Genomic DNA, 23,542 nt, shown 5'->3' on the forward strand with positions numbered 1-23,542 from the left:
GTTACACTGTATACAAAAGGCTTCCTTTTCGATTGTACTATGTCTTTGCTCGGCATCTTTCAACGCCCTCGAAACGAAAGCAATTGGTCGCAAATTACTCTCGTAACAAATGTGAGAGAGTACACCTGCTACCGCCGCTTACTTAATAGCATCAGTCGATAACACTATAGGCAAACTAATCAATTTTAATAAACTCGATATTTTCGCCTTTTCATCATTACATTTAATTTGTAAAAAAACAATTCCAGTCGCTCGTTCCACAGCTCCCAATTTTCACTTGTTGAAAATTCCGGCATTTGCGAGGAATGAACCATTTTTATTTGCTAATAAATTTGGGTTTTTCTATCGAATGCATATTACGCTCACTGAAAGAGACACCACATATCAAAGAGTAATGATCTATTATATTTGTTTGTATAACACCTGACATGATGTCAGTGGCCCTACTCCTAACAAAGATGTGATCAACACGGTTGCCACACCATGTTTTTATTTGGGACCAAACTTCATCGAAAAAAGGACCAAATCTAAAAAAAAGACAAAATTTTTGTTTTACTTTATTGGTATAGAAACAATTCGAAAATTCACAAGAGTGTCGTATTCGTTGTAATATATAAAATTTTAGGATATTTCCATGGTTTGCTATATAAATATTTGCTATACATAGTGAAGACTTTGCTTTAATTTAAACTGAGCAAACAAAATAAAGTGTACTTCAAGTTATTATATTTTCACATTTCTAGGATAAGTCTATGTCTTTCACCACCAAACCTTGTGAACATAGATTTGCGCACAAAGCTCTAAGTTCCAGCATTATGTTGTTGATTGTAATGAAATAAAATGTATAGCGCAGTTAGGTTTTAGTAAGGAAAGGTTCAAAAATTTGCGTTCTGGTTTTGGCGAACTATGTGGAAAACTCAGTAAAGTGTGAGTTTTGCTCCCAGGCCTCAGGAGTTAATGGGGTTCAGCTAGTACTAACGGGAATAATTTTACAAAAAACGTTTCTTCCGTAATCAGATATCTTTTGCAGTTGCTTCAAAAGCTGAATATAAGATACTTTTTTTATCGCAATACATTTGACATTTATCTCCATCAAGAAATATTTCTGCCTACCAGTTAAAATATTTCTTGTGTCAAGATACTTAGTTTTCAAGTACCGTGCGTGGCTTAACCACACAATAGTCCTGGGAATTCCTTTAACTCATTGAGCTGGGTGAGAAAGATTTAAATATCAACGTACCACACGAGAAGTAATGCATAGAATTTCTTTGCACAAATTTTTAAAGTGTTAAGCTCACGACAGAGTGCTTGCTTTAAGCTATGCTAGGCGAGAAGCAATTTCTATTTAATCTATTTTATCAGCTTGAAACGTTTTTGACACTGTGGCAACTTTTACAATTTTCCATAAGAATTCATTTTCATAGCTTTCTATCTAATTATTCCTTCACAAACTCTCAATATCTCTCGGTAGTTTGAATTAATTGAGTGGCAAATTCACTTTATATAAAACAAATTAGTTTCATTATTTTACTTAGTTTTCAATTCATTTAACTTGACGGCCATCCTAATGGCTTTACCAGTGGCAAGCCCTGTCAAATTTCTTAGAGCGCACGTGCATTTGAAATACATACTTTTAGATCTGCCAGTGGCAAACCCCTTTTACTATGTTTGATAAGCTATCGAAATATCTAGCAACTGTTATTATTATTATAAAAGAAATACTTGTTTCGTCAACAATTAGCGACAATGTGTTTGCCTACACTTTTCTTTTTAAAGCCACGCCTAAATTATCGCCTAGGTGAAATGGTATTGTTCGAGTACATTTTATTCGCGGAGCATTTTTTTGTGGTAAGAATCCTATTGAAGTAAACTCAAAATTATATTTGGGTTAACAAATGTGTGACAAGTTTTTTGGGGCAAATTGTGAATATTTACCTGAGCGAAAACGATAGAAAAGTATCACAATCATGGCTACTGCCTAAAAAGGACCAAGATTGAAGAAAAGGGACCAGCGGACCAAATGGGGTTGGAAGGGACCATTTTCGGTCCAAATGGACTAAAGTGTCAACGGTAGTGATCAATGCATCAACTCGAATCAATAATATCAACTCCAATATACGCATTAATTAGATTTTGCATACCACATGAAGAAAGTATGTCAAGATAAAGATTTGCATTGCTATTATCAGCGTCAAGTATGATTATGTTTATTTCGCCTATTACAACAATACATTCCTCTTTATTTGCCTTTTTTAGAGCACTGTCAAGCTCTTCAACGAAAGAACGAACATTGTTCTGCGGAGGTCTGTATACATTGTATATACTATATAGCATGCAGTGTGCATGGAATGTTTTTGTTGCCAAGAGTTAGCTTAAGTTAAATGGTCTCAAAACAATTTGTACAGCATGTGATTCGTTGGTAACGTAAATTTTGTCTCACATACGCCGCTACCCCTCCCCCACACCCTTGGCTTCTGTTAAAGAACTCGACATTGAATTCATTTATATGAAAGAGGATTTGCTCATCATTATTTATGTTTGTTTCGACTAGTACCAATATATCAATACTATCAATAAGCTTATCAATTTCCACTCGGAACATGTTAAAGTTTTTTCCCATAGAACGTATATTCAAACACGTGCATTTAAAATCACATTTTACTAAGTTTGTTGTAACAATATCCGCAAATTATCGAAATTGTTTTGTTTGCGTAGTGTTCACTACAAAATAATTATTGAAAAGTTTAAAATTATGAATAAAAAATTAGAAGTTGACTGTTCTTTAAGTATGTATGTAAACAATATAAATAAAGTAAAATTTATATAAATATAAATAAACGTATATAAGAAACAAGAATATAATTGAAAACCAATAAAATAAGGTATTACACTAAAATTGTTTAGCGAGGTATTAAATGTGATGTGAAGTTTTATGTATGGAAGATAAAAAATATGTTAATACGAATATTACTTACTTACTTAATTGGCGCTTAACCGTCTAAACGTTTATGGCCGTCCAACAAGGCGAGCCAGTCGCTCCGCCAACCGGCGCCAATTGGTCACACCAAGGGAGTTTAAATCGTTTTCCACCTGGTCCTTCCAACGGAGTGGGGGCCGCCCTCTACATCTGCTTCCATAGGCGGGTTCCGATAGAAACACTTTCTTGGCCGGAGCATCATCTTTCATTCGCATAACATGGCCTAGCCAGCACAGCCGCTGCGTTTTAATTCGCTGGACTATCTTGATGTCTGCGTATAGCTCGTACAGCTCATCATTAAATCTTCTTCGGTACTCGCCATCGCCAACGCGTAGAGGTCCATAAATCTTTCGAAGAACTTTTCTCTCGAACACTGCCAAAACCGCTTCATCTGCTGTTGTCATGGTCCATGCTTCTGCCCCATATAACAGGACGGGTACTATAAGTGACTTGTAGAGTATGATTTTCGTTCGCCGAGAGAGGACTTTACTTTTCAATTGCCTACCTAGTCCAAAGTAGCATTTATTGGCAAGATTGATTCTTCGCTGGATTTCAGTGGTGATGTTGTTGCTAGTGTTGATGCTGGTTCCAAATAAACGAAGTCTTACTATTTCGAAATTATGGCTGCCAACAGTAGCGTGGTTGCCAAGGCGCATATACGAATATTAGTGGGGTAAAAAATATTAATTGTGAAATATCAATTAAAATTTGTAAAACTATTTGATGAAATCTATATCTGACTCTGAATTTATAAAAATAGTTTTATTTTGCTCATCTTTTTTTGCCTTAATACGACCACCTTTGGCCCATACAAATTTCGAATTTGACGACTGTGTTCTCTTTCTTGCTGTCCATAATAGACGACGTTTAGCTCTCGTCAAGTCATCATTGATGTACACTCTTTTTTCAGCGCCGTTGCTGGAATTTCGTTCTTCGTCTTCTACCTTGCTGGTATAGAGTTTGACTTTCTAGCATCTTCATGAAAAGCTCTCACTTTTTGCGTACAGAGGAGAATTTGATGAGAATGTTTTCACCTCTGCCTTTCATAAAATAAGCTCCATTTTCATCAGCTTTATTAACATTAACACCAGAAAAGTTTTCAAAGCAATTCACACTAGTTTGGCGGTTCCCATTTTCTCTTTTGTTGACATTTCTTACAAACAACATTCCTTTCCACACTTGCCTGTTCCATCTCGCTTACCTTTCGCTCCAGTGCTAATATACGAATATCTTTTGCGTTGCACTTCTCATGCAGATCCGTAATATTCTTTGACAAGTACGATATTTTATTTTCAAATATTGATGTGCTATTTTGTAGCTCTTTTTAAGATACGCTTTCAGCTGCATTAAATTAGTTGCCATATCATATGTCATTAGTATCTGCCCTCAGATCACATATATCAAATTGAAGATTACCATCTAGGTCATCGCTCATGCTCAGGTTTTCGTTTTTTATTTTCCACCAAAATTGCTTCGGTAGACGGTTTCGATAACGGCTTCGGTTTTGCAGATGGCTGCTTCGAGATCTCTTCTGCTTGTTGGCTAGATGCAGATTTTGTCCTTTGCCTGTATTTATGACATCTCCAATTTCTGCATTCATGTTCAGATAGGTGGCATCGGATATTGTTGTGCATGTCGAGAAATGGTTCACATTGAATTAAGTTTTCTTGGCCATGTGGTTAGCAAAAGTACGCGCGTGTTATTCACGAGATTAAATTATGATTTAGGAAATATTATTTATCACTTTCAGATTGCTTTATATTTTGAATTTGTAAAAAGTTTTTAGGAACTGGATCAAAAACACGTCCACTTGCTTTAACTTTGACATTCGTATGGTACCATCGCAATATGTCAGTAAATGTTTCCTTCTTTTCCAACTGAAATTAGCAAAGAAAGCAAATACAACACAATAGCCCAATGGTTAGGCGATTGTGAGTGCGGCAGTTTGACCGTGGTTCGAGCCCCAGTGAAACCTGTTGGAATAAATAAAACATTACGAAATTGCCTGACGACGATGACGCGGTTTTCTAAATGGTACCACCGCAATATGCCAGTAAATGTTTCCTTCTTTTCAGTCTTACCCAATACACAAAATAATAATTGAATAACAATTATTATTTACCGGTGTTAAGCTCATTAATTCTTCAATATCTTAAAATAAATTTTTGATATTGTCTTTTATTATAATATATTATATTCTTTTATTTAAACTTAGTTTATTATTATTTAAATGCAACTGACTAATATATAGATTAGTCTAACTATGCTGGCAGTATATGAATATCATAATCTGTGTGAGTAGTTCAAGAGTTTGGGTCCATTACAATTTCTTAAGAATTACATAGTATTTGAAAAATGTATGTGCATGTAATTTTTTAACTTAGTGTGCAGCCTTTCTTCACTACCACTTAAAAATTTACTGAAGCCTTTTTGTTCTTTATCCGTCACTTGGATGGTAGGAAAGATATTGGCGCTAAACTAAAAATAGTGCAAAATATTGAAAGACTTATTTTTTTAAATCAAAATAAGAACAAAAATATTTGTGCACTAAGCTGAACTTAAAAGTATTTTCACCAAGAACTTTTAAATTATAGTGAAGCTATTTTCAGCTCTACTACCACTACTACTGAGTAAGGTTGCTATTTTTCACTTCTCAACTATTAACGCTGGAATCATAGAGTGAGTTGAAAAAATACAAGTTGGTCGAATTTCGACCACGGGCGATACTAGTATCTAATTATTATAGACGTTAGTAATATACCAATAAGTTCTTTTCTGCGGTGTAGTTATTAATGAATGCTCGTGTGCTAAAAAGATCCCAAATTTTTTTTATACTGATACATCTTGAGGTATTTTAAAAATATGACACTATGTACACTCATGAACAAAGTAATAGGTGTGCACAGCTTTGGTGCTCTATCAAGACAAGATTTTCCAAATGAAAACAAATTTTGTGTAGTAATATTAATAACTTTAGTTGCCTATATTAAAAATGATTAAAAGAAAACAGTATCATAATAAAAATATTGCGTTGGTCAAAATAATACGTTAAAGAAACTTTTCTTTGAAATTAAAGCACACATTTGAAACTCCTAACCCCACTGGTTTCTTATTCGACGGTATCTCCTCCATGTTTTGTTTAACTATGCCTTTTCTATTGGGCATGGTTAGGTTAGGTTGAACTGGGACCTCACATAGACTGAATGAGTCCGTAGTGTTACCAGAAGTTTGTTTTAACGACCACACTGAAAAACACTATCAAAAACCAGGACCTATGTTATTAAATAACTCCGTCCTCTTGGCAAATACTAGAAGCTTGCTAGGAGTTAAACCACTTGCTGCTTCTATATCTGACAGCTGTATCACTCCTAATAGCTGGAGTCTTAGCCTGGCAAGCGCAGGGCACGAGCACAGAACGTGCTCGATCGTTTCCCTTTCCAACCGGCACTTTCCACCCAGCCTAATTTAAAGCCATGTGACGCCAGAAGGCAGTTTCCAGTCGCAATACCGGTCATGAGTCGACGGTCCTCTCTTGTTAATGAGAGAAGCAACTTAGACTAAGGTTGTAAGACATACACATTATCTTCGACACTTTACAACCCCGCGCTTGAACCCACGCCTTTACCGCTTGGTCAGATATGTGCACCTCTCGCCTTCGCGTAATCTCGCCCAGCCTAATTGGGACGTCTACGAAGCAAGCTTCAAGGGATCCGCCATTTTTAGCTAGTTCATCATCTTTTTCATTTCCATATCTTCCCATATGCCCTGGACCCCAATATAGATGTGCGCTTCTCCCTGTCCATATTCTCTACAGAGACTGCTTACACTCTAACACGCATTTAGATGCTGTGCTATGAGAGATTATTGCCTTAATTGCTGCTTGACTGTCAATATAAAAGTTAACACGGTTGCAGCTTAAGATATTCTCTTCCAGGGTTTCTACAGCTTCGGTTACGGCTAATATTTCCGCTCGGAAAACGCTACAAAAATCCGGCAGCCTGTAGGATCTGTTGATTTCCGGATCAGCACAGTATACCGCAGACCCTACCCTTTCCTCTACTTTGGAACCATCTTTGTACACATGTATCGCCTCGTCCGCCTTTTGAGCACCCTTGCGCCAACCGTCCACCTCTATTGTGGCCTTAAGATTACCCTCGAAGCGCAGATAGGGAATCAGGTAGTATGTTCGTCTTGTGATTGATGACACTATACTACTATGGCCGTATGGTCGGCGCGCCCCGAGGCACCGAACCTTGTTTGCAGTTGTTAACGCTATGTTCTTTGATACCAAGTCTACAGGTGGAATGTGCAGAATGGCATACAGTGCAGCCGTCGGGGTTGTTTTCAGGGCTCCCGTAATGCTAATTTTTTGAGGTAGGCTGTTTTTTATTGGCTTTCCACCAAACAAGAACTCCTTAGTATAGAATAGGGCTTGCAATCGCTGTAAGGCCCAATGAAAAAGAGAGGGCGATAAGCCCCACGTACACCCCAGCATTCTTTTACATGCATAAAGTGCCGTTGATGTCTTCTTTACCCTCTCCTCCACGATGAGCTTCCATGACAGCTTACTGTCTAGGATGGCTCCTAGATATTTTGTGCAAAGTTTCTCCTGTAGGGCCACCCCTCCTAAAATAGGCCTGGTCCAATTTGGGACCTTATACCTCTTTGTAAATAAGACCATATCCGCCTTCTCCGCGTTGGCTTTCAACCCGATATTATATGCCCAGATATGGATATCCCGAAACGCCCGATCCATCAAAGAGCTAATCGCTGGAAGGCACTTTCCACTTATGACAATTGCAACGTCGTTTGCGTAAGCCGTAAGTTTTACGGGTCCCTCATTGAATCGCCTGAGCAGTTGGTTGATGACCAGCGTCCACAGCAGAGGTGATAGCACCCCTCCCTGCGGCGTGGCCCTGTCCACTGATTTCGTGGCCTCGTACAATCCCCATTGTGATGTAAACTTTCTGCAATTTAACATGCAGCTGATCAATTTGATTAAGGCAGGATGTACTTTAATGTAATTAAGACCATCCATAATCCATCCATTTTGCAACATTATTGAAAGCCCCGGAAATGTCCAAGAAGACTCCTAGAGCATATTCCTTATATTCCAGGGCTTTCTCTATGCTTATACCACCCTATGCAATGTGGTATCTACCGACTTGCCTTTGGTGTACGCATGCTGTGTTGTGGAGAGCAGCTTTTCATCCACGTTGAACTTTATATACACATCTATCAGCTTCTCAAAGATTTTAAGCAGAAATGGGGATAAGCTAATGGGTCTATAGTCTTTGGGATACACGTGACCGATCTTTCCTCACTTTGCTAGGAAGGCTACACGAGCAGTTCTCCAAGAGTGCGGTACATGATTCAGTCTTATGCACCCATCGAATATTATTTTAAGCCATTCCACGACCGCTCTACTTGAAACTTGTAGCATGGCCGGGAATATACCATCTGGGCTCGGCGATTTAAACTTAGTAAACGTCTTCCCTGCCCATTCGATCTTGGTATCGGTCAACAAGCCCGGCACTACCCGCACCGTGGTCGAAGTGTGAGTGCTGTCTGATGGATCTTCTAAACTATATCCCGATGGGAAATGTGTATGGAGAAGCACCTCAAGGGATTCCTTATTATTACGTAACCATTCCCCGTTCTCTTTCTTTTTTAGTCCCTGGACTATGTTTCCCCTTGCTAGGACTTTTTTCAACCGTGTGTTTCGCTGGAGTACGCTATATCCGTACAGAAACTTTTCCATGATATTCTCTTCGTCCTGGAAATTTCACGCGTGTAGATCCTCAGTAGATCCCTGTACTCGTCCCGACACGCTTTGCTTTCCGCGGTGTTTGCAAGATTAAACATATGTTTTACCTGTCTTCTTAGAAGACCCAGCTCATTGCGCCACCATGGCGGCTTTGCTTTCCCTCTTTCTTAGAGGCAAGCTTTGTTATACGCAGTCATAAGCGTCCTTGTTAGGAATTCATTAGGTTCGTCCAGTTCCTCCACATCGGCAACCTCTTTGGGTTGTCCCAGTTTTGCTTCTAACTGTTTCTGCAATTTAGTCCAGTTTGTTGACCTAGGGTCTCTACAGGTTCCTCCCTTCTCTATCCTCTTTAGGGGGATGCTGAAGCTGATATACGCATGGTCGGAGAAGGATGGTATATCAAGAAGCTTCCAATCATACCTTGATATATTACGTTCGGAGCTCAATGTAATATCCAAAAAATTGATGGATGTTGGACCAATGTATGTAGGGATATTTCCCCTCTTGGCTATCTGCAAATTGGTTTGCAGGATGTAACAAAATAGAGATTCGCCTCTCTCGCTCGAATATGCTCCTCCCCACGCATTGTGGTGCGCATTTGCATCCGCGCCTATGACCAACCACCCCTTGTGCCCTTCATCCTGGACTAGCCTCTTGCACTCCATCGGTGGAACCTCCGCAACATGCGCCATGCAGCAAGATGCCAGGATAAATACCTGCTTATTCTTTTGCTCAACGGCCACCACTACGAGGTGAATGCAGCTGTTTCCTTACCATTACTACAGCTCGCACCCGTCTTTCCGTTTGCGTGTAGTAAACGCCAAACCGCGTGCGCTAAGTTCAGAAACATTTCCTCCCGATGAGAGCCACGGCTCTTGGATCAGCGTCACGTCAAACGAACCTTCCTCAAACGTTAAGAGGAGTTCACTCGACGCCAATTTACTGTGTTGGAGGTTTATCTGTAGGACTCGCAGCACCATTGGGCTGTTTGTCCCCCTCCAGCACCTTCATCTTGACGTCGTCGTCCTCCCCTTGCCCTTTTGGTTTGGATTATTCAAGGCCCCTTCAGCCTCTCGAAATTGTTGTGCCGAGTATACCTCTCTGCGATTCGTAGCACCATTTGGTTGTTGGTCCTCTTCCAACAAATTCGTGGTGACGACGGCTACCTCTACCTGTCTTTTTTTCCTTAGGCTTTTGAGGTCCTTTTCGACTTAGTCCACTTCTAGCGTGTTCGGATTTTTATCCTCGGGACTTCTTTTCCTGAGTCGCATGTAAATTTTGCCTGTACCAAAGGACATTTTTCCAAGCTGCGTGTACAATATATTCTGATGAATATTAGTGACACTAAGTGATACTCACATCACTAGTCTGATGCTAAGTAAATGAAGCCACAACAAAAATCAAACAGGCAGTCACTTGTATCTACATAAACGAATCAATCATTATGTCTACACATATGTACGTACACGCAGCGGAGAGAAAACGCACAAGCACATGCATATATCTTATCTGAGATGCGCAAGTAACACTCTCACATGCACGCGCATATGAGAAGCTATAAACGTAGTTATAGTTGGTAATTTTATAGCCGCTAACTAACTAGGCAATTCTAGAATAGAACCACCTAGAAATATGTCAACGAGGAAACAAAACACTATAAAAGCAGCAACAGTTGAGACACGACAATCAGTTTGGTTTAAGCAAGCTATTGGTTGCAAAGTATAAGTTTTATTGTGAAGTACTTTAATAAAGGCCATTTTTGCATTATTCAATATTGGAGTTATTTATTCAACAGTTTAGCGATTCGAACGTTAGCAGAGAATTTGGAATAAGAGGATTTGCACTAAATTCGTTGCAATTGGTGTCAGAAGAGGAATTGTTGAATAAATTCCAGAGGACAACAAGGACATGGCAAATTTAAGTGAGTTGAATTTCCAGCAACTGAAGAAGGAGTTGAAAAGCCGTGGATTGAATACAACCGGCATTAAACTTGAACTTCAGGTACGACTACGAGAGGCAATGGAATTAGAAGGAATTGCTGTGGACGAGTATGTCTTTTCCTGATGTGGAAGAGCCAGCGACTAAAATGGAAGAGAATATAGAGCCTCCGAATCCATTGGCAAGTGTTGACACTAACGCGATACTAGCAGTGTTGAAGCAAATGTCGTCACAAATATCAACCGAAATGTCATCTCAACTTGAATCGCAGAAGACATATATGACATCCAAGATGGAATCACAGGAGACACGTATATCCGAAATGACGTCGCAAATGGCATATCAGCTGGAATCGCAGGAGAAACGTATAGCAGCGAAGATTGAAACACAATTGGACGAACAGAAAACATATATGTCGTCACAAATTGCAGATCAATTAAAAGAGCAAGAGGCACGCATAACATTACAACTCGAAGCACAGGAAGAGCGTATCTCAACGAAGCTGGAGGCTTTCACTGAACGAAAAGATAAAATGGAGGCCGAGATGGATGCTCTGAAAGATCGTATACAGGAGTTGCAACTAAATCGCCCAGCTGTTTCAGCGAGTAATCCAAAGATAAAAACACCATCCTTTGACGGTTCTGTTCCTTTCCAGGTCTTTAAGCTACAGTTTGAGAAGACCGCAACAGTGAACAACTGGAATGCTGAAGATAAAGTTGCAGCTCTATTCGTAGCATTGAAGGGGCCAGCAGCCGAAACTATTCCCGAAGGAGAGCGGAACAACTATGAAGCATTGATGGCCGCTGTCGAGAGACGTTATGGAAGCGAGCATAGAAAACAGATATACCAAATTGAGTTGCAAAACCGTCACCAAAAAGCAAATGAGACATTGCAGTAGTTTGCTTCGGATGTTGAAAGGTTGGTTCTTTTGGACGCACCCGTGGAATACACTGAAAGGGTAAAGATTCAGAGCTTTATAAACGGCATACGGGACGTCGAAACAAAGCGAGCTACATACGCAAACCCAAAGCCAACATTTGCAGAAACAGTATCACATGCATTGACTCAGGAAACGGCGTCACTATTGAGTAAACCAGCATACAAAGTGGAAGTAGGAAGACCAGAGTGGGCAGACGTAATTTTGGAAGCTATAAAGGGAACGCAACAGAAGAATAATGATACAGTCAAATGCTTTAAGTGTGGTAAGCCAGGGCACATTACACGTAATTGCAGTACCAACTCTAATAGTTCCAACAATGTGGGTGGCCGTAAACGCAGAACTGAAGGAGATGAGCAAATCTCCAAGTCCACCCAATTGTTAAACTAAAGCGGGTCAGCCGCAAGGGGCGACAGCTGGCTCCCGCAATTGAATGCCCCATAATCTCTATCTCGCAAATTGGAAGAAGGTCAAACAATCTTACTTTCGGAGGACATGCGGATGGAAAGGAACGGTTACTGACTGTACATACGGGTGCATCTCATTCCATCATTCGAGCGGATTTAGTCAACAAGAAAATAACACCATTGCATGGAGCAAGATTGCGTACAGCCACAGATTGTGGGTTGTCGAAGCAGAAAAAAAATCAACACTGAACGTACTTGTAGGAAAAACCCTGGCTATAACAAAACAAGATGGACGTATCCCGTTAAGAGTACTCAATGAGTTCAAGTCACCACTCAAACTGACCAGAGGAGCTATTTTGGGAAGATGCCAAGAGGCTGAAGTAGTAATCAATTGTGAACAGCTCTAGGAAGACGTTTCAACTAGAAATATTGATCTTTCAAATGACATCATGGCATGGACGGAGGGGCTAGAGGAAGACTATCAGAGTAAGGCCAAACAACTCTCCTAAAGAACGCGAACATATTTGATCAGGATGGTTCCAAACCAGGCCGCACCAACGTTGTGAAACACCGAATTAATACTGGAGATGCGAGGCCGATCCGTCAAGCTCCACGTAATGTTCCACTGGCGAAGCGGGAAGTAGTGAGTCACATCATTCAGGAAATGAGCGACAGCTTCGTCATCGAACCATCAGCTAGTCCATGGAGGTCACCGGTAGTACTTGTAAAGAAGAAGGACGGAAAAATGAGGTTTTGCATGGATTACCGGAAGTTGAATGACGTTACGAAAAAGGATAGCTACCCATTGCCAAGAATCGACGATACTCTGGACTCGCTATCTGGTACGAAATCGTTTTCCACAATGGACTTGAAAGCGGAAAGTTGAAGTGAAGGAGGAAGACAAAGAGAAAAAGCCTTCAGTGTCGGTGATGGTCTTTGGCAATTTACAGTGATGCCTTTTGGACTATGTAATGCACCAGTTAATTTTGAAAGACTCTTGGATCAGGCACTGAAAGGACTACATTGGAAAAAATGCTTACCATGCGCTCGAATCCATCGTTAATGTTCTGAATTGCCTCAATAAGGCTGATAAATTCGTCCTACCGTCCGTCTGTCCTAACTCCTTAATAACACACACAATCATCACATACTAATTCTTATTTCGCAATTCATTGTTTATTATTCATACAACTCTTGATAACTTAATCTTTATTACAATTATAGGGTGTATAGATTCTGGGTGCCTAGAGTGAAAGGAGTTGTAGGTGCTCACATCATCGAGCATATAACTTCAAAACGCTATCCGCAAAACCATCTCTTGAAACGTCTCTAGATCCTAGCTTCCCGAAGCTGAATAGGGTTAAACTCTTCTAACTACTTCCTACACTTCACTGCCTTCCCCGCTCGTCACTCAGAACCCAATTTCTCCCGTTCCTCTTTGACTTATATCTACGAATTTTTAAGAAATTATTTCAATCTCACTCACGACTGAATTCAAAATGATGATAAACATATGATATCTACAAATTAACCGATTACATAGATATGGAATTTATAATACTGGTTTACACCATGTGTTAGTTTGATGTTTTAATATGGAGTCTTACTCTTTAATGTAATAGTTTTGCGAGGAGTTGACTTGCACCGCTCGAAGTATTTCCAACATTAAATGATTGAATGGCAACAAACGTATGATGTTCTTCAATATAATAATTTTGCGAGGGGCTGACTTGCATCACTCGAAGTATTTCCAACATTAAGTGATTGAATTATGATAAACGTATGATGTTCTTCAATACAATAGCTTTGCGAGGAGCTGGCATGCACCACTCGAAGTATTTCCAACATTAAGTGATTGAGTGATCATGAACGTATGATGCCCCCAAATTAATCTTTAACATTATCGTTTTGCGAGGAGCTGACTTGCACCACTCGAAGATTTCCAGCAGTAAGTTACTGCTGCCTCCGATTTTTATCAATGCAATTAATCCCAATATTTTCGTCGATTTTATAGTGGCCACAACTTCGCATGTTTATTGCCAACCACCATTGAATTTTACCTGCATCTCTTCTTCTCAATTCCACTAGATAAATGCTTAGATATGTCGAATTCCCAACAGTTGGGGATTTGTTTCACAGTTTTACGGTTTAGCAACTTACACATATAGCAAAGCCCTTTATTGAAGAACTTTATCGTCGTAAAATGTCAGCATTTAAGAGAAAAAGAAAGAGCCCCGGAAAGAAAGGTCCGCGACCATGGCTGCGTTTAGTTAAAATCATCATCCGGCCGTTCGAGCAATATCCAGCTTTGCGCAGGGCGCATAAATATCTATTACTTTATGCATGTAGTAAAGGCCTTGGCAGACTTTTCGGCGTAAGTCAACCGTAACAGGGCGAGTTATACGATGTCGCTGGTGAGGTGGATAACTCAAAAGACGAGTTGACTCTCCACTGAAGCTTGCACACTACACTCTCAAATCTTTGGCATGGAAAACTCCTAAAGACTTATCTCTCATATCACCCAATTCGTATAAGCAATTCCCAACTGGTCTCAAAGTTATCGCCTTGGTATACTTTTTCGTCAGCTTGACACTGAAACTCTGCAGCATCACTCTGTCTATAGTTTCTTTTAAAGACTAGCTGATCCGTTTTAAAGGTAATCAGCTTGGCGCGTGTATTATAAACCTTTTCTCCCTTTAGGTGAGCCTTTCTAGACCCTGAACTATATTATCACGCAGTAACTGCAGATGCACGTCCGTTGGCCTCACCTCCAGATCCGAGTTATTCAAGCTATCGAGTCTGCGCAGAATTTCATACGTTTCGCCAAATTGCACCATCGCTTCTCCAAAGACGGCCCTATATGGCTCCATTTGTATTGCCTCGTGCACCGCACTCCGTAGCGCAAACACCGCTTTCGACAAGTGAGTGTCCCATGATTTTTGATCCACTTCATCTATGTACGACCTTATCCTCGCGAATACTTCAGAGATAAATTGACGACCATTATCCGAATGGATAGTCTCCGGAAAATGTCATTTTCGAGGTAACGAGTAACTTCTTTGGCTGTGACGTTTCTCATTGGCTTCACAAATAGAAATTTCGAAAAATGATCTAACACTACAAATATATACGCATTGCCATCCCGAGACCTTGGGTGTGGTCCCCAAAAGTCAATGTAGAGACGTTGAAAAATCCTCTCGGTCTCAACCCTCTTCCCCATCAGAGTTCCGTTATAGCATTTGGAGCCTTACTTGACTTGCATACCTCACTGCCTTTCACAAATACCTTTACCACACTGACCATGCCTGGCCAGTAATACCTATTCCTCAGAAGACTAACCGTTTTCGTGATGCCGCCATGTCCGGCCGAACTACCACTACGAAACCTTCCCACCAATCCATCCGGTACCCATACCTTCCACAACGTATCTTCTTCCTCATCGCTCGATCTAAAACGCGTTCTTTTATAGATAATTCCACCCTGTATTTTAACGTCCGGAAGTTGTTGTTGTTTTTGTAGCAGTGCTTTGTCCCACCTAACAGCTGCGACCGATCACAAATTGTCATCAATATCCTCTAACGGGAATCAAAGGAAAATTGCTGTTTCAACAGGGGTGGACCATAATGAAAGGGGTGCTAGAGGCGTTGGTTCCACATTACAGTTAAAGAGATGGTTGGTGTCATGTGGGGACCCTTTTCAAGCGGGGCATACATTTTGTATGTTGGGGTTTAATTCTGGATAGGTAAGAGTATAACCTGTTACAGTATACAGAACGAAGTTGAGCTAGAGTGACTCGCATTTCCCTTGGGAGTATGCGTTCCTCCTTCGCAAGTTTCTTATAATGTTCTTTGAGTACTGGATCACCGGGCAATTGCTGTCATAAAGGCCCGATGCCTGTTTGTGGATTTTCCAAGGACCTGCTTGTGTTTTTTTGCTTCATACGGCTGAGTTCTCAGGTGCCGTATTTCCTCAAAATGCTTACGGAGATGACTCCTTAAGCCCCTAGGCGGTGTTGGCTCATCAGTCAGATGTCTGTTGGGATGCCCAGTTTTCCGGGTATTCAACAGGAGCTGCATCTCATTTCTCTCCTTGATGGGGAGTATTCTCGCCTCATTATGGAGATGGTGTTCTGGGGACATAAGAAGACAGCCCGTGGCGATTCTGAGAGCAGTATTTTGGCAGGCCTGTAGCTTCTTCCAGTGGGTAGTTTTGAGGCTTGGCGACCATATGGGGGACGCGTAGCACCGTAGCCGTAGCGAAATCAGGTAGATAGCCGCTTATTCTGTTGCAAAGCTCATCGATCTGTGGGCCTGGTCCTGTGGCCATTATTGTGCAGTCATCGGCGTAGGAAACGATAGTAACTCCTTCTGGTGGCGAAGGTAGCTTAGATATGTAGAAATTTAACAAAAGTGGGGATAGGACACCACCCTGTGGCACCCCATGTCTAATTCTTCTTGGTTTTGATGTTTCGTTTCTAAATTGCACCGATCCCTGCCGACCACCCAGATTTTTTGCGTCCACCTTTTAAGACATTGTGGAAGGGTAGACCCTTCCAGGTCTTGCAGTAACGTGCCATGGTTGACCATATCAAAAGCTTTTGATAGGTCTAGCGCAACGAGTACTGTTCTATGGTGGGCGTTTTGATTTAAACCGCAATTTATCTGGGTGTTGATGGCATTAGCGCGGTGGTGGTGCTATGGAGTTTTCTAAAGCCATGCTGATGACGGGCTAGCTACAAATTTGCTTTGAAATAGGGGAGCAAAAAGGCTTAAAGCGTCTTGGCTACTGGCGATAGGAGAGATATCGGGCGATACGACTCTCCTATGTTAGCTGGTTTCCGAGGCTTTAGTAGCTGGACCACCTTGGCCATTTTCCATTTTTCGGGTATGACAAAGGTGGAAAGAGACAGGTTGAAGACATGCGATATATTTGAAACCCTCTTTCCCTAGGCTTTAAGCATCGGCATGGCTATGCCGTCTGGGCCCACTGCTTTGGATGGTTTAGCATGACCGATGGCATCCTCAACCTCTTTGGCGGTGATGGTAATTGGTGACGCGCTGAATTTATGTTTATGCGCGTGTCTGTTGGCCTTCCATTTAACTTTGTGGACCATAGAATGCATTATATATTGTCGGCAGAAAGCGCTCGCGCATTTTTTCGCATCCGACAGCACTTTATCGCCAAACGCGACGGAAACTTTGTCATTGTGCCTAGACGGATTCGATAGGAACTTTACGGTGGAACAAAGTTTACCTACACCGGCAGAGAGATTACAACCGCTTAGTTGCTCCTCCCATTTCGCCCGTTGTGGTTATCTACAATCAATCTGATGCGTTGGTTTATATCCCTTATTTGTGGGTCGCCGGGATCGAGCTGTCTTATAAGGTCACGTTCTCTCGCTTAACTTGCGGCCTCCGCCGGGAAGTGGGGCCGAATTTCGGGAATTCTACCAGCGGCAATGAAACGAGCCAAGGCGGATTCAATGACCCCGCGGAAATCACGCTCCCCTTGGCGGGAATCAGTCGGTATTGGGAGGGCAGCAAAGCGGTTGTCTGTAAATAATTTGTATTCGTCCCACTTTCCTTTTTTAAAGTTAATGAAAGTGCGATTTTCTGTGGCGATGAAGTCGGCGGAACGTTCGAACGAAATAAGTATAGGCAGGTGGTCGGATTCCAATGTTACCATCGGCTGTCAGTTGACGCAGTTTACGAGTTCTGCGCTCACGATTGAAATATCCGGCGAACTGTGACAGCTTCCTACCATACGTGTGGGGGCGTCTCCGTTTATTGTGCAGAACGTCGTTTCTTCTATTTGATCCGCCAACATCTCACCCCTACTGTCCGCCCGTAAGTTTGAATGCCATAGATCGTGATGGGCATTGAAATCGCCTAAGATAATACGAATGTTGCCAGTGAGTAAGGCGCTAATATTAGGGCGGTATCCGCTGGGGCAACAGGTGGCAGGAGGGATGTAGATGTTGATGATTTCTAGGTTTCCATCGCCTGACCGGACAGATAAGCCTTGACTCTCCAAGACACTGTCCCTGCGGTCGATGCCGGGATCAAATATATGATATTGGACAGAGTGGTGTGTGATGAACGCGAGGCCGCCTCCATTTCCGCTCTCGCGATTTGTTCTGTGGACATTATACCCAGAATAGTTCTTCAGTGCAGATCTTGCTGTGAGTTTAGTCTCTTGAATCGCAGCAATGCGGATGTTGTGCCGCTTCATGAATCGACTATCTCCGTGATCTTCCCAGTTAGTCCATTACAGTTTAACTGCAGAAGTCTGAAGTGTGGGAGTAAGTGACGGGTGACTACGCCTGGGTTGTGGAAGGCTAGGACGCAACTGCTGTTGTGGCCCTGGGGCTGGACGTCCTTGGGTAAGCACTGGGGTACCCGGCGTATTTGGGTATGCGGCCTGGCATCATGGCGCAATGAAACCCATCGAGGGGCCCATCGAGGGGTTGCCGTCGCGGAGACCAGAACATCTAAGAAAGTGGCACCGTCCATGGCAGGAGCTGTATTGGGCGGATTTCGCAAACATATATATTCTGTGCTGGCAAACGGTGCAAAGGGAGGTAGGGACTAAGAGTCTGTTTCTCTGACCTACACAATTGCTGGCGGAAAAGAGGGGGGGGGGGGGAGAAGACGGGGGCAGGGGCTGATGCTCGGCGTTGTTCTCGACTCTACTACGGAGATTGTAGGTATGAGTGGGAGTATCCGTAAGAGTTGGTGGCGCCATGGGGCGCGAGGAACAGCGGGTACTTGTTGTGGCTTGCTGAGCAGCGGGCTGCTGGAAGGTAGTGGGGGGGGGGGCGCTAAGGCGCATACTACGAGACGTCCTAAGGCGTAAACAGCAAGGAGCCTCAAAAGATTTATAGACCTTACTTGGACGTCTGGTTTTGGGATCTAGCCCAGAACAACCTGTCCGATGCAACCATCCCTTACACGAGACACACTGACAAGAGTATGACCGTCCTAAAAAGATTCTTTTCCGACAGATGCAGCAAAACCATTTTTCAAGACCGGGGTCAGGAGACGGACCCGGATTGGATTCGATGCCTTCCCGGAGTAAGAGAATATGGAGCAGTCCTGCTAAAAGGAGCTGCTGCGAGGATGACAATTTGTGGGTGGGACGCAACAAATTAAATGGGGTTACGCTGAAAAAGCAGTACTTGGTAGGAAAAAATTCCGAGTCGCTCTGGTACATAGAACCGACGGCCTTGGAATGTCCGGAAGTCGGTCTGAAAAATTTTGTATAGCATCCCTTAGCTTTTCGTAGGCCTCTGACCTGAACTCTGGGTTAGTCAGTGATAGATCCATCGCCAATTCTCTATCTCCTAGTTCGTCCATATGTATGCGACTTATGGCATCGGGCACCATATTTTTAGCACCCTTTCGATGGACGATTTGAAAATCGAATCCCTGAAGCTTTACGCTCCAACGGGCCTGTCTCTCTGACAAATCCCTCTGTCCCATGAGCCATTTAAGACTCATGTGATCAGTCATAATCGTAAAATTTACAGCATCTGTATACGGTCGGAACTTTTGAACGCTAACTACAGCAGCTAAGCACTCCAACTCTGTTATGGTGTAATGTTTTTGGGCCGAATTAAGTTTTTGGCAGATGTAAGCAATCGGTTTCTCCTCCTCTTGCTCATCCAGCTGAAAGAGAAAGCCACCAATTGCAGTGGTAGAGGGGTCGCACTGAACATAAAAATGTTTGGAGAAATCAGGGGTTGCCAGCAATTTCGGCGAGGCCACATCGTTCTTTAATGCCTGGAATGCCGTGACTGCTTCAGAGGTCATGCAGAAATCCTTCCTTTTCTTCAAACAGTAGGTCAGTGGCGTCGCTGTGGTAGCAAAATTGGGGATGAGCTTGCGATACCACCCAGTAAGTCCCATGAACCTTCGTAACTGTTTGATGGTTTTGGAAGTGGGATCTCCAGTATGGCCTATACTTTGGATGAATCAGTTCGCAAGTTCCCCTGTCCATTAATGTACCCTTAGTAATGTATTTCTTTCTGGGAGAATTATGATTTTTCTAAATTGATTATTAGTCCGGCCAACGAAAGACAGTCGGCTACATCCGTTAAGTGCTGCAAATGTTTGTCAAAATCCGATGAACATACTAGTAGGTCCTCAATATATATGAAGACGTTATCTGTTAACCGCGACGGGATTATGCGGTCCATCAGCGGCAAAGCCGCTGACTGGCGTTGCATAGCCAAAAGGCATGACCTCGAATTGATACAAGGGGCGGCCTGGCACCGTGAAGGCCGTCTTCTCTCGTGAGCTCTCCTCTAAAGGAATTTGCCAGAAGGCATCCTTAATGTCCAGCCCGGTAATGAGGTAAGTACCTTTCAGGCGAGTGAGTATTCCTTCTACATGTTGTGTGGGATAGGCGTCCTTCTTAGTTCGCTCATTAAGCTTTCGCATATCCACACAATCGATTCTTCCCTGGTTTTTGCACTAGAACCATTGGCGAACTACACGCGCTATTGCTTTCTTCAATAATATCAAGCTTTAGCATTCGATCTATCTCCTCGTAGGCATACTTCTGTTTGACGGGTGACATAGGATAACACCTTTGTTTCACAGGCACCGTATCATTGTAGACCTCGATTACATGCTCCATCACAGGCGTCCTGCCTAAGCCCAATTTTGCGAACGAGGGAAATTGAGTTTTTACGTGCTCTAGTCTAAGCTTCACTTCTGAGCTTAGCTCCACAGTATTCGTACTCTCGGTGCTCACCTCAGATATCACCATCGGAGCTAGGTCAAACTTTCCCCAGAAATCGACCCCTGGGTAAAGCTTCTGTTTTAATGACGGTACCAAGAACAAATCCAGGTGCATAATTTTCTGCCACCATTGAACACGTGCCTTCGTCTTACCTACAATTGGCTGAATTCCGCCATCTGCGGTTTTCATCTCTTCGTCTATTGCTATAACTTCTTCCCCGTTTACGAAAGCCATGCCACTCCACCCAAGCAACTCTCCGATGCATCACTATTCAGTAAACCAATTACTGGAACACCATTGATGAGTACCTCAGAGTACGGCCTCTTGTTCTCCTCATTCTTGATAATGGTTGCTTCAATAGACCGTCTCATTTTCTTTTTATCCCTAATCTTTTCCCTAAGGACCTCGCTTTTCTTTTTCTTATTTTTCTTCCCCTTAACATTCTTCCTCTAACTTTTTCCTCCCCCAAATATTCTTTTCCTTACTTCTGTAGAATGAGCCATTTTCTCATCCAAAGTCTTCGAGCTAGGCTGTTCTAATGCTGGCTTTTTATGCCGTTCATGTTTGAGTAGAGTCAAGCGTTGCACTGGTTTCCGGGATCCTGACGGCTTTTCCCGGACTTGCCGCCAAGGAGCCAGTTTTCCTGTTTGCGCTTAAAAAATTTTCTTCTAATTGAAAAACCTTATTTCTAAAATTTTTATGTTGGTTTGCCCGGGGTGTGAACCCAGGGCACACGGTGTGGTAGGCGGAGCCCGCTACCATCACACCACGTTGGGGGTCAGTCTTTATCCGACAACCAAAAATTAAATTTTTTATTTTACTCTTCAAATTTCGCCTCATGAGATATCCAACCAGGTCTCCAGCATTTTGTCTTTCATTGCGAAAGCCATGCCCTTTATACTGGCATTTAATCAGCGAATGATTCAGCAAACTCCTGCTTCCGCTCACTGATCGCTTGCCTGATCTCCTCGTCGCAGTCGGCTTTCCTATACTGTGCAAGCAAAGCTTTCCGCAACTCTTGAAATCCCACATTCTTGTCTTCAGCGTGTTCCTCCATGAACATCCAGAACCATTCTTAGGCAGCGGCTTCCAGTAAAAGATGGAAGTTAGCATAGAGTTCATCATACAAGATATTGTGTCGCCTCTGCAATGTCTCCACGCTAAACATAAATCTCTCGATCGGTACGGATTTAGAATTTCCAGCGAACCCCAACCCTCTTTTATTATCTTGAACTTCACCTTGTCGGAACGGAAATCCTGCCCCTGATCCTGCGAAGATGGGGAGAAAAGCCTACGACGATCTTGTGAAGGGCGGTTTGGACTGAGATCTTCTGGGCTGGGACTCTGCTTCCGCTCAGTTGTTCCGGCCACTTCTGCAGTTGTCAGTTAATTAGATAAAGTTATAATAAAGTTATATGGTATATAAAGTTATAAAGTTAATTAAGATAAAGTTATCATCCTCATGCAGTCGATCTTTATTATTATGCTCTTCTACTGCGGTAATTCTCTTCCCCAAAGACTTTACATCCCTGCGCACTTGGTTCATTGCGTCGTGGATGGCATCAGCAGTGGTTCGGTTGACGTCCACCTGGTATATATATGTTAATTTGTGTGTGTGTTGAATCTGTAAATATGGAGCTTCTGTCATTTCTGGTCATGTTCGTTTGTGTCAATCGCTGTTGTTGACTTTGTTTAAACCACATCCGCAGATATTTGACCCTCATCTATGCGGGATGGTCTGACCAATCGCATTAGGTCACATACTGATGCAGATTGGCCTCTCGAACGCCGAAGAAAATCTTCAAACGCAGCAGCCATACTTAGCTATATGTCCCTATCCTAACCACTGATCACCCGGACCTCTTCGCCTGGTGATGATTGGATATCGTCTCCCGAATCTTCTTGCGTGATTTAAAGTTACCTTTCAAGAAAGTTTGTATGGTATCGAGTCCCTTTCTGGCCCACGTTGGGCGCCATTTTTTATTGTTACCTGTGTCGAAAACCTCGAACGCGATTGAGAACGTGATGACCCTTGAATGCGCTTGTAGCGAACGGCTGTGCTCGTCGAAGTGGGTGGGTTACTTTGGGCCTTCATCTCACAGCGCTGACAATAAAGAAAAACAAATTTACGTATTCAGTTCTAAGATACGGAATGTGATCAGCATCACCCTCTATTATCTGTAGCTTACCATGCGCTCGAATCCATCGTTAATGTTCTGAATTTCCTAAATAAGACAAATTGGTCCTACCGTCTGTCTGTCCTAACTCCATAATAAGATTCATCACACACAAATTCTTCTTTAGCAATTCATTGTATATAATTCATACAACTTTTGATAACTTAATCTTTATTACAATTGTGGGGTGTATAGGTTTTGGGTGCCTAGAGTGAAAGGAGTTGTAGGTGCTCACATCATCGAGCATGTAGCTTCAAAACGCTATCCGCAAAACAATCTCTTGAGACGTCTCTAGATCCTAGCTTGCCGAAGCTGAATAGGGCTAAACCCTTCTAACTACTTCCTGCACTTCACTGCCTTCCCCGCTCGTCACTCAAACCCCAATTTCTTCCGATCCCGTTTGAATTATATCTACGAATTTTTAAGAAATTATTTCAATCTCACTCACGACTGCATTCAAAATGATGATAAATATATGATATCTACAAATTAACCGATTACATAGATATGGAATTTATAATAATGGTTTACACCATGTGTTAGTTTGATGAATCAATATGTAGTCTTACTCTACAATATAATAGTTTTGCGAGG

At 42.2% G+C, this 23,542-nt stretch overlaps 1 protein-coding gene across 1 annotated transcript in view; it reads left to right on the forward strand.

The window, feature by feature from the left end:
- Positions 1 to 23,542, forward strand: part of Eph (Eph receptor tyrosine kinase) — a 353,257-nt gene that overhangs the window by 216,048 nt on the left and 113,667 nt on the right. The gene's annotated exons all lie outside the window — the stretch shown is intronic.

Source organism: Eurosta solidaginis, unplaced genomic scaffold (genome assembly GCF_040869045.1).
Source record: "Eurosta solidaginis isolate ZX-2024a unplaced genomic scaffold, ASM4086904v1 ctg00001072.1, whole genome shotgun sequence".
In the NCBI taxonomy this organism is placed as follows: domain Eukaryota; kingdom Metazoa; phylum Arthropoda; class Insecta; order Diptera; family Tephritidae; genus Eurosta; species Eurosta solidaginis.